The sequence below is a fragment of the Lichenostomus cassidix genome, chromosome W (genome assembly GCF_008360975.1).
Source record: "Lichenostomus cassidix isolate B80296 chromosome W, HeHo_3.0, whole genome shotgun sequence".
Lineage (NCBI taxonomy): Eukaryota > Metazoa > Chordata > Aves > Passeriformes > Meliphagidae > Lichenostomus > Lichenostomus cassidix.
The window spans coordinates 11,082,343-11,090,026 of record NC_139510.1 but is presented as its reverse complement, the minus strand read 5'-3'; the positions used below and the strand labels follow the sequence as shown (position 1 = coordinate 11,090,026).

The 7,684-nt window shown below is 48.0% G+C and overlaps 1 pseudogene; it reads right to left on the bottom strand.

The window, feature by feature from the left end:
- Window positions 1–875: 875 nt before the first annotated feature.
- Window positions 876–6,980, bottom strand: LOC146425494 (uncharacterized; annotated as a pseudogene).
- Window positions 6,981–7,684: the final 704 nt, after the last annotated feature.

Genomic DNA, 7,684 nt, shown 5'->3' with positions numbered 1-7,684 from the left:
TTAACTTCTCTGTCAAACACACATGGTAAGGCATTGAGAGACACCTTTCACAGAAGTTTGCTAGAAGAAGAATTTATGTACTAGTAAAAGAATTTACTAATTTTATAGAAAAGTGGGATCTGATACAAGGGAATTAGAAATTAAGGAATAACTTGTTAGAAACTGCTTGCTGAACAATGTATTGCCTACTTAACATTCATTGTGTTTGCCAAACAAGGACTGTGACCCAGTTGGTACTCATGGAACCTCCACACTGGCAAAAATCAGACCTGTTGTTTTGACTTTTGAACTCATTATAATATGAAGCGGGGATAGGTTATGCATATGTATAAGTGGATTGAGAAACTCTAGGAATGTGTAACATGCAACCACATATATACCGAGCTATATGGGATTGACGGCACACTTGTCTTTGGAGGGCTACCTCCCACATGCCCAGTGCTGTAATAAACATACCAGCTTTACAACTTAAAATTATATAGGTTGTGAAGTCTTGACTCTTTTTCCATGAATCAGTCCAACATGTGTGGTACAGCAGCACTTAGAGGTGGTGTGACTTCATTCAGGCCCCGATAGTCTACCATCAGTCTCCATTCCCCATTTGACTTCCGCACTGGCCATATGGGACTGTTGAAGGGCGAGTGGGTTCTGCTGATTACTCCTTGGGTCTCCAGTTGACAAATTAGTTCATGGATAGGAGTTACAGAGTCTCAGTTTGTACGATACTGCTGCCGGTGCACTGTCTTGGTAGCAATTTGTACTTGTTGGTCTTCCACCTGCAGCAATCCTACAATGAAGGGATCTTCTGAGAGGCCAGGCAGGGTGGATAACTGTTTGTTCTTCTCTGTATTCACTGTAGCTACACCAAAAGCCCATCAATACTCTTTTGGATTCTTGAAGTACCCTCTCCTGAGGTAGTCAATGCCAAGGACACAAGGTGCCTCTGGGCCAGTCAGAAAGACTGAAAGTCAGAAAAGTCAGAAAGTCCAGAAAGAACTGGAGTTCGTTATGTCAAGTGTTCCATGGAGTGTTCTTGGGGCTTCCCTTCCCTCCGACCGGGGTTGGAGAGGAGCAATCTCCTGGGCTGTCCCTAAAAGCTGGGGTACTGGCTTGTAGGGATGAGGAGGTACCCAAAGTTTCTCCTATGTTTTGGAGCCAGGACGCCACCTCTGCAGTTGGTGTATCCATTTGTGGGTAGTACAGTGCTACCAAGCTGCTGAAATATGATGTAGGGGCGCCTTGAACCACCTTCCTTCACATGGCAAGTGCACAAGGGACATCCTCTGGATCTTTAGCAATACTATCATTTTTTAGATCACTACAGACTGTTGCGGTTTAGAGGATGTTACAGTAGACTTTACCCGAGAGCGTCTCTACCCAGCCTGGTTCAGTGCCTCAGTGCTCCAAACCCTCTGTCCCAGGGCTGGACACTGCGCTCTCACCGGCCGGGGAGCCATAAGGCTAGCTCTAGTTCGTCTGCTTCCACAACCGGTGGTGATAAAGGAGGTGAGGAGGGTCTATGCGTTGTGTCCATGGAAGATGTTTATTCGCATGGTGCAGCAGAGGCCAACGACCTCCCCGAGGCAGAGATGCCTCGAGGGCGAAGGCCTCACATGCTCAGCACATGTGGAGCATAAACACACGTGGAGCATAGACAGCAAGATGGCGTAGGGAAGGGGTTTTATAGGGGAACAGAGAGGGGCAGGGACAGCACACTGGCCCAGTGACCTCTGGGTACAGGGGAGGTACATGGGTGGAGTTAGGAGTACAGGAACCAATAGAGAAAACCCGAGGGAGTAGCTAGGACCACGTGGGGTTAGGGTACAGGAACCAATAGGGAAAACTGGGGGCGTGGCTAGGACTATGTAGAGTAGGGAAGGCAGGACAATAGGTGACAAGTACAGTCGTTAAGAAAGGGGTGTGGGGAACTTGCAGCCATTATCACAATATTTCCCCATTTTTTACTAAATTAAAGAGGGAAAGGCTTTTCCTAAAAACTTTCATAGCAAATTTTTAAACAACAGGAAAATGGTAAAACAACATAATGTAAAGCAATAACAAAATTAGTTTTGCTGTGAGTATGGGGAAAACGATGATGCAGCTGGCTGATTTTGATGTTGGAATTCAGTACAGGCTGAATTTTCGGACTGCAGTCATGTTTGTAGTCTGTTTTTCTTTTGCTGGGGATGCTAAGATGAAGGCAGGGTTTGCAGCAGCAACGGCGTTGTTACCGAAGTCTTTCTCAGCTTAGGAGAGGGAGAAAACTTTGGACGCAGCGCAGCTCCGCTGGGTGACACACAGCTCTTCCCTGCTGTGGCTCTGCTGTGTCTGGAACAGTTCCACTAGGCTCCAGCATGGCCGGACAGCAGCACAGCTTCAGGGACTGCTCTGGCGCAGCTCCACCGGGCTCCGGGGGCAGTGTCTGCCGCGGGGAGCTAGAGGTGAGGCCCCACCGGCTCCTCCGAGCCTGCCGCGGGCAACTGGAGGTGCGGCTCCGCTCCTGGCCAGGCCATAGCTGCTTCTGGCTGAGAAGGAACACCTGAGAGGATGGGAGGAGGGGCCCGCACCGAAGAGAAACACTCAGATGGGGAGGGATCCACGCCTGAAGGGAGCACCCACCGACGCGGGGGGAGGGGCTACAACGGAACACGAGGGACACAGGGGGTGGGGCTTTGGCAAGCCCGGGACAATTTCAAGGGGAAGAAGACAATATGGCGTGCCTGACCATGTGGCCGGCGCCATATTGGAAAACACGTGGAGTCAGCTCGGCTGAGGTTTGGGGCACAGGAAAGGATGTTAGCAGGGATCTCGAGTTAGAGTGATCAGTTCTAACCCGGGAAAGGGACAGGAGAGGCTGAAAAATGTACGATCAGCTCTCTCCTGAGGGACAGAGGGGGAACACAAGCTGGTGGAGGAGGGGGTGCTACCAACAAATGGCCGGCACCATGTTGGTGGATACATGCAGGGGAAGGTGCTTATTAGGGAGAGAACAAGAGTTTTTCACTGCCAGATAACTAAATAAAACAAAACACAGATTAGTTTACTTTATCTCTCGCGCGCAAAAACTTCCCACACAACAGCTGATTCCCCATTCCTTATAAAATATGTCTAATTTTATAAGAAAAACTTCTCCCAAAATGGGGGCACAAAACTTAGGTCTCCCCTTGTTAGAAGTGGGTTTTTTCTTGTCGAGATTTCGCATGGAGCGCGACTCCCTTCACCTCGACAAGACGCCACCTCTAACCCTCCACCCACACCGAGGCAAAAAGAACAAACTAAAAAGAAAAAAGGGACCCCCGTACCAAGCCGACCAGGCCTACACCGGCTCCCCTCCCAAGGGGCTTTCCAGAGGGCTTACCAAGCACAGAGAATCAAAATAAAAAGCACTCGGGATGGTCCACCGCCGTTCGGCCGACCTCCTTGAAAAGCACGACTTTTTTCCAGAGGCTACCGGCCGCCCCTTCGGTCTTCTCGCTGAATGCAAGCTTCTCGTCGGGGAAATGGCTTCCCAAATGCGACTACTCCCCTGCTGCAGTTGCGGCTGCAGGGGGACGCTTTCCAGGGTGGCTTTTGCCCCACGTTGGGCGCCATTTGTTGCAGTTTAGAGGATGTTACAGCAGACCTTACCCGAGAGCGTCTCTACCCAGCCTGGTTCAGCGCCTCAGTGCTCCAAACCCTCTGTCCCAGGGCTGGACACTGCGCTCTCACCGGCCGGGGAGCCATAAGGCTAGCTCTAGTTCGTCTGCTTCCACAACCGGCGGTGATAAAGGAGGTGAGGAGGGTCTATGCGTTGTGTCCATGGAAGATGTTTATTCGCATGGTGCAGCAGAGGCCAACGAGCTCCCCAAGGCAGAGATGCCTCGTGGGCGAAGGCCTCACATGCTCAGCACATGTGGAGCATAAACACACGTGGAGCATAGACAGCAAGATGGCAGAGGGTAAGGGGTTTTATAGGGGAACAGAGAGGGGCAGGGACAGCATGCTGGTCCAGTGACCTCTGGGTACAGGGGAGGTACATGGGCGGAGTTAGGAGTACAGGAACCAATAGAGAAAACCCGAGGGAGTGGCTAGGACCATGTGGGGTTAGGGTACAGGAATCAATAGGGAAAACTGGGGGCGTGGCTAGGACTATGTGGAGTAGGGAAGGCAGGACAATAGGTGACAAGTACAGTCATTAAGAAAGGGGTGTGGGGAACTTGCAGCCATTATCACAATAACAGACAACTTCCAGCACTGCTAATTCTCTCAAGTACTGGATACCTTCATCTGCGGTGGTCCACTTCCCTGGGGATCTCATAAGATCTTCCTTAAATGGATAACTTGCCCTCACACGTGAGAGAAGCCATCTCCAGAGACTGCAAATTTCTCCTTCCTTTCCAATTCCGCTTTCAATTTCTTGATTTTTAGCAAGGGATCCCAGCTGTTGGGCTTCATGACCTTCTAACTGCTGACTGTTGGCCCCATTATCCCAGAATTGCAGCAGCCATGCAGAAATCCTCTCCCCTGGCTTGTGGTTGTAATCTTTTTGCAAGTCTCGAAGTTCTGATGAGGTCAGGAACCAAGTAACTTCAGTTTCCTGTTTGACTTGCCTCACTCCTTTTGATTTCTTTGCTGAATGGCTTGCCTCTTGATCTAATTCCTCTTTTCCTACTATTACTTCCTCTTCTTCTTCCTCTTCTTCTTTCGCCCTTACTGATCGGTGGTATGGGCCTGAAACTTGCCTCGTCCATTTTTGTGTTTTCACTACTGGGGCAATTTTTGTAGTCGCTGTGGTCTGGGTCCCTATCTTGGCAATAGTTGTTGTGGTCTGTGTCCTTGCCTCAGCCACAGTGTCCTCAAACACAGTTTGAGTTTCTGCCTCGACTACAGTCCTCTGGAAGTATTGAACAGAGGCTCGGTAGGCCCAGGCCAGGCCCCAGTACAGGGAGAGAAGCTGCTCATATTTGTGGGTATAAACGAGACACCCTTCTATCAGTCGACAGGCCAATTTTTTAGGGTTTTTAACCTCTTTGGGAGTAAAGTCCCAGGCAATGGGAGGTGTTAGCCACCCCAGGAACCTGCCCAGATCCTTCCATACACCTTTCCACCCAGGAACTGGGTGCCTCAGAAGAGATTTTAACAGCTCCTCACCCAAAGGTTGTTTCCTCTTGTACCAGGATGATGAATTCCATTAATTCCATAGTGTAACGATTGTATTGGCCAATGTTATCAATAATACAAGGCAGCTTATATAAGGGTTTGCAATGACCATGGGAGCCTGCAATAAAATATCATCCATATTCAGATCCAGCCTGGGTGGGGAGAAGGAGCTGTACTCATTCAAAGTCACTTTTTCTCAACATGTTCCCAAGTGAAGCAAAACAAAGATAAGCAGTGTGGCCACCGAAGGCCATGTGCCACACATGAGCTTACTACTCTAGAACTGCTACTGACAATTACTAGAACATTTTATATATATATACGCATATATAAAACTGCTTTTATCTCGCCCCACATTTGGGTGCCAAAAAAGATGGTAGCGGGTTGACCCTGGCTGGGTGCCAGATGCCCACTAAGTCATTCTATCACTCCCTGTGCCTTCTGGACAGGGGAGAGAATAAGATGGACAACAGCCAGCAGGGTGAGATAAAGCAGTTTTATTACAGTAAAAGAAAATAAATAAGCAGAGATAGTGGTCACAAAAGCTAAAGGAAAGAAAAGGTCAATCCCTACTTCCCACCCATTAACAGCAATGTTTGGGCCCTTCCCGGAAAGCAGGGCTTCAGCACGCGTGACAGTTGCTCTGGAAGGCAAACATTGAAAATTCATGAGTGCCCCCCCTTCCTCCTCTCTCTCCTAGCTTATATATCTGAGCTGACATCATATGGTATGGAATATCCCTTTGGTTGATTTGGGTCAGCTGGCCTGGTTGTGTCCCCTCCCAGGATCTTGCCCACTCCCATCCCTTTGATGGGAGAAGGAATGTCAGAGGGACAGCACTGCCCAGCAGTAACCAAAACATTGGTCTGTTATCAACACCCTTCCAGCTACCAATGCAAAGTACTGCACTGGGAGGGCTGCAAGCTTTACCTCAGTCAGACCCAATACACAAGGGTAACAAGGCCCTTTATTTGTAAGGTCTTACCTATCTGCTACATCTCCCCCTTCTTTGCTTATATGCTCTGTTGCTAAAACAGTCTACACCTGTAAAGCCATTACCTTATCAAGACTATTACTGATCATCTGTTGCACACAAGATAAAATACGTGGAATACATATCACAATCAATAAAAACACATCAAATACAACCATGCCACTGACAAAGAGACTCATAGCATAGGAAACCAAAAGGATGGTGTCCAATGTCCCCAGGAAGAGAGCTGCTTCTTCTGCACTTGGAAATAACTGGCTACTATTCCAGAGCTCATATGGCTGGAGCTCAGGGCCATGCTGTTTAGGCAGGAGAGAGGACCATTAGCTGGAAATGCTAACTTTGACATTACTGAATGTCTTTCTGGAAGCATGGGGCAGAGAATAACTGAAGAAGGTCAGCAGGAACACAAGAGTATGATGGTGGGTGCAGTGGAACACAAGGTCTTTGTTGGCTGGCTGCCTTCGTAAGCTTCCAGGCACAGCCATGGTCCTGGCAGCCCTACCCCTTCTCCTGCCTTAGCTACGAGGGCTGGATGGTGATTAGGTCATTTTCCCTCTCACTGGGCCTCGTCTCCTTGGAGGTGATCAATGTTTGTCCAGAGGAGTTGCAGAATTCTTATGGTACTGTTGCTAGTTAGGTAGGCCAGGAAGGTGTTCTCTGGGGCTGGTGCCGCTCCTACACTGTGCATCAGGATGTCAGTTCTTTGTTGTAGTTGCTTCAACATCCTCCGTGTTATCTTTGGGTTCACCGACGTGCTGATGGCTGGTGTCGTGTGGCGCCTCTTTGTCACTATTAAGAGTCTCTTTAGCTGGGGTATTGAGTTGTTGGGCTGGTCTCTCTGACTCATGGTACGGTTTTACCAGACGAGCAGGTAACCACTTTGGACCTGTTAGTGATAGAACACACGCATACCCTCTTCCTCAGGTTAGTAAATCATCTGGGCCTTGCACATGCACACCCAATTTTAGATCCTTACATAAAACTTTTGGAAATTGGTTATGCGCACGCAAACCTTCAGAGCAGTATCACAAGTAATCAGCAAGTCAAAGTGACTTGATCACATTTTGAGAGCAGAAACACCTAGGTCTCTTGGCATAGTTCCCAACCAGCCAGGGCCAGGACTTGGCCAAAGCCTAGGCCTCGACTGAGAGGGTTGCCCTAAAACATCCTACAAACAGGCCTCTATTAATATAAATTGGTAAAGTTTCCTAAAATGATACACTTCTTGCAGAGAATTACACAAGGTTATGTGAAAGTTTCTAAAGCAGCCCACATTGTCATTTAATTTCAACTAAGTAATCAATGGTACCATGAACAAACTGAAAATAGCTAAATGAATGCATATGTGTAACATCAAATAATATCTTCTGGATAATGCCCTTTATAAAAGCCCAGTGAATTCACATCATTACATTAACAACATATCTAGAATCATTAATACAGTAACAGTAACTGTTCCAAAAAACCAAGATTATATTTTTCCACACATCTATGTATATATGACAATAAAGCAAAATGAAAGCAAGAGAGAAAGCACTAAGCATCTTACAT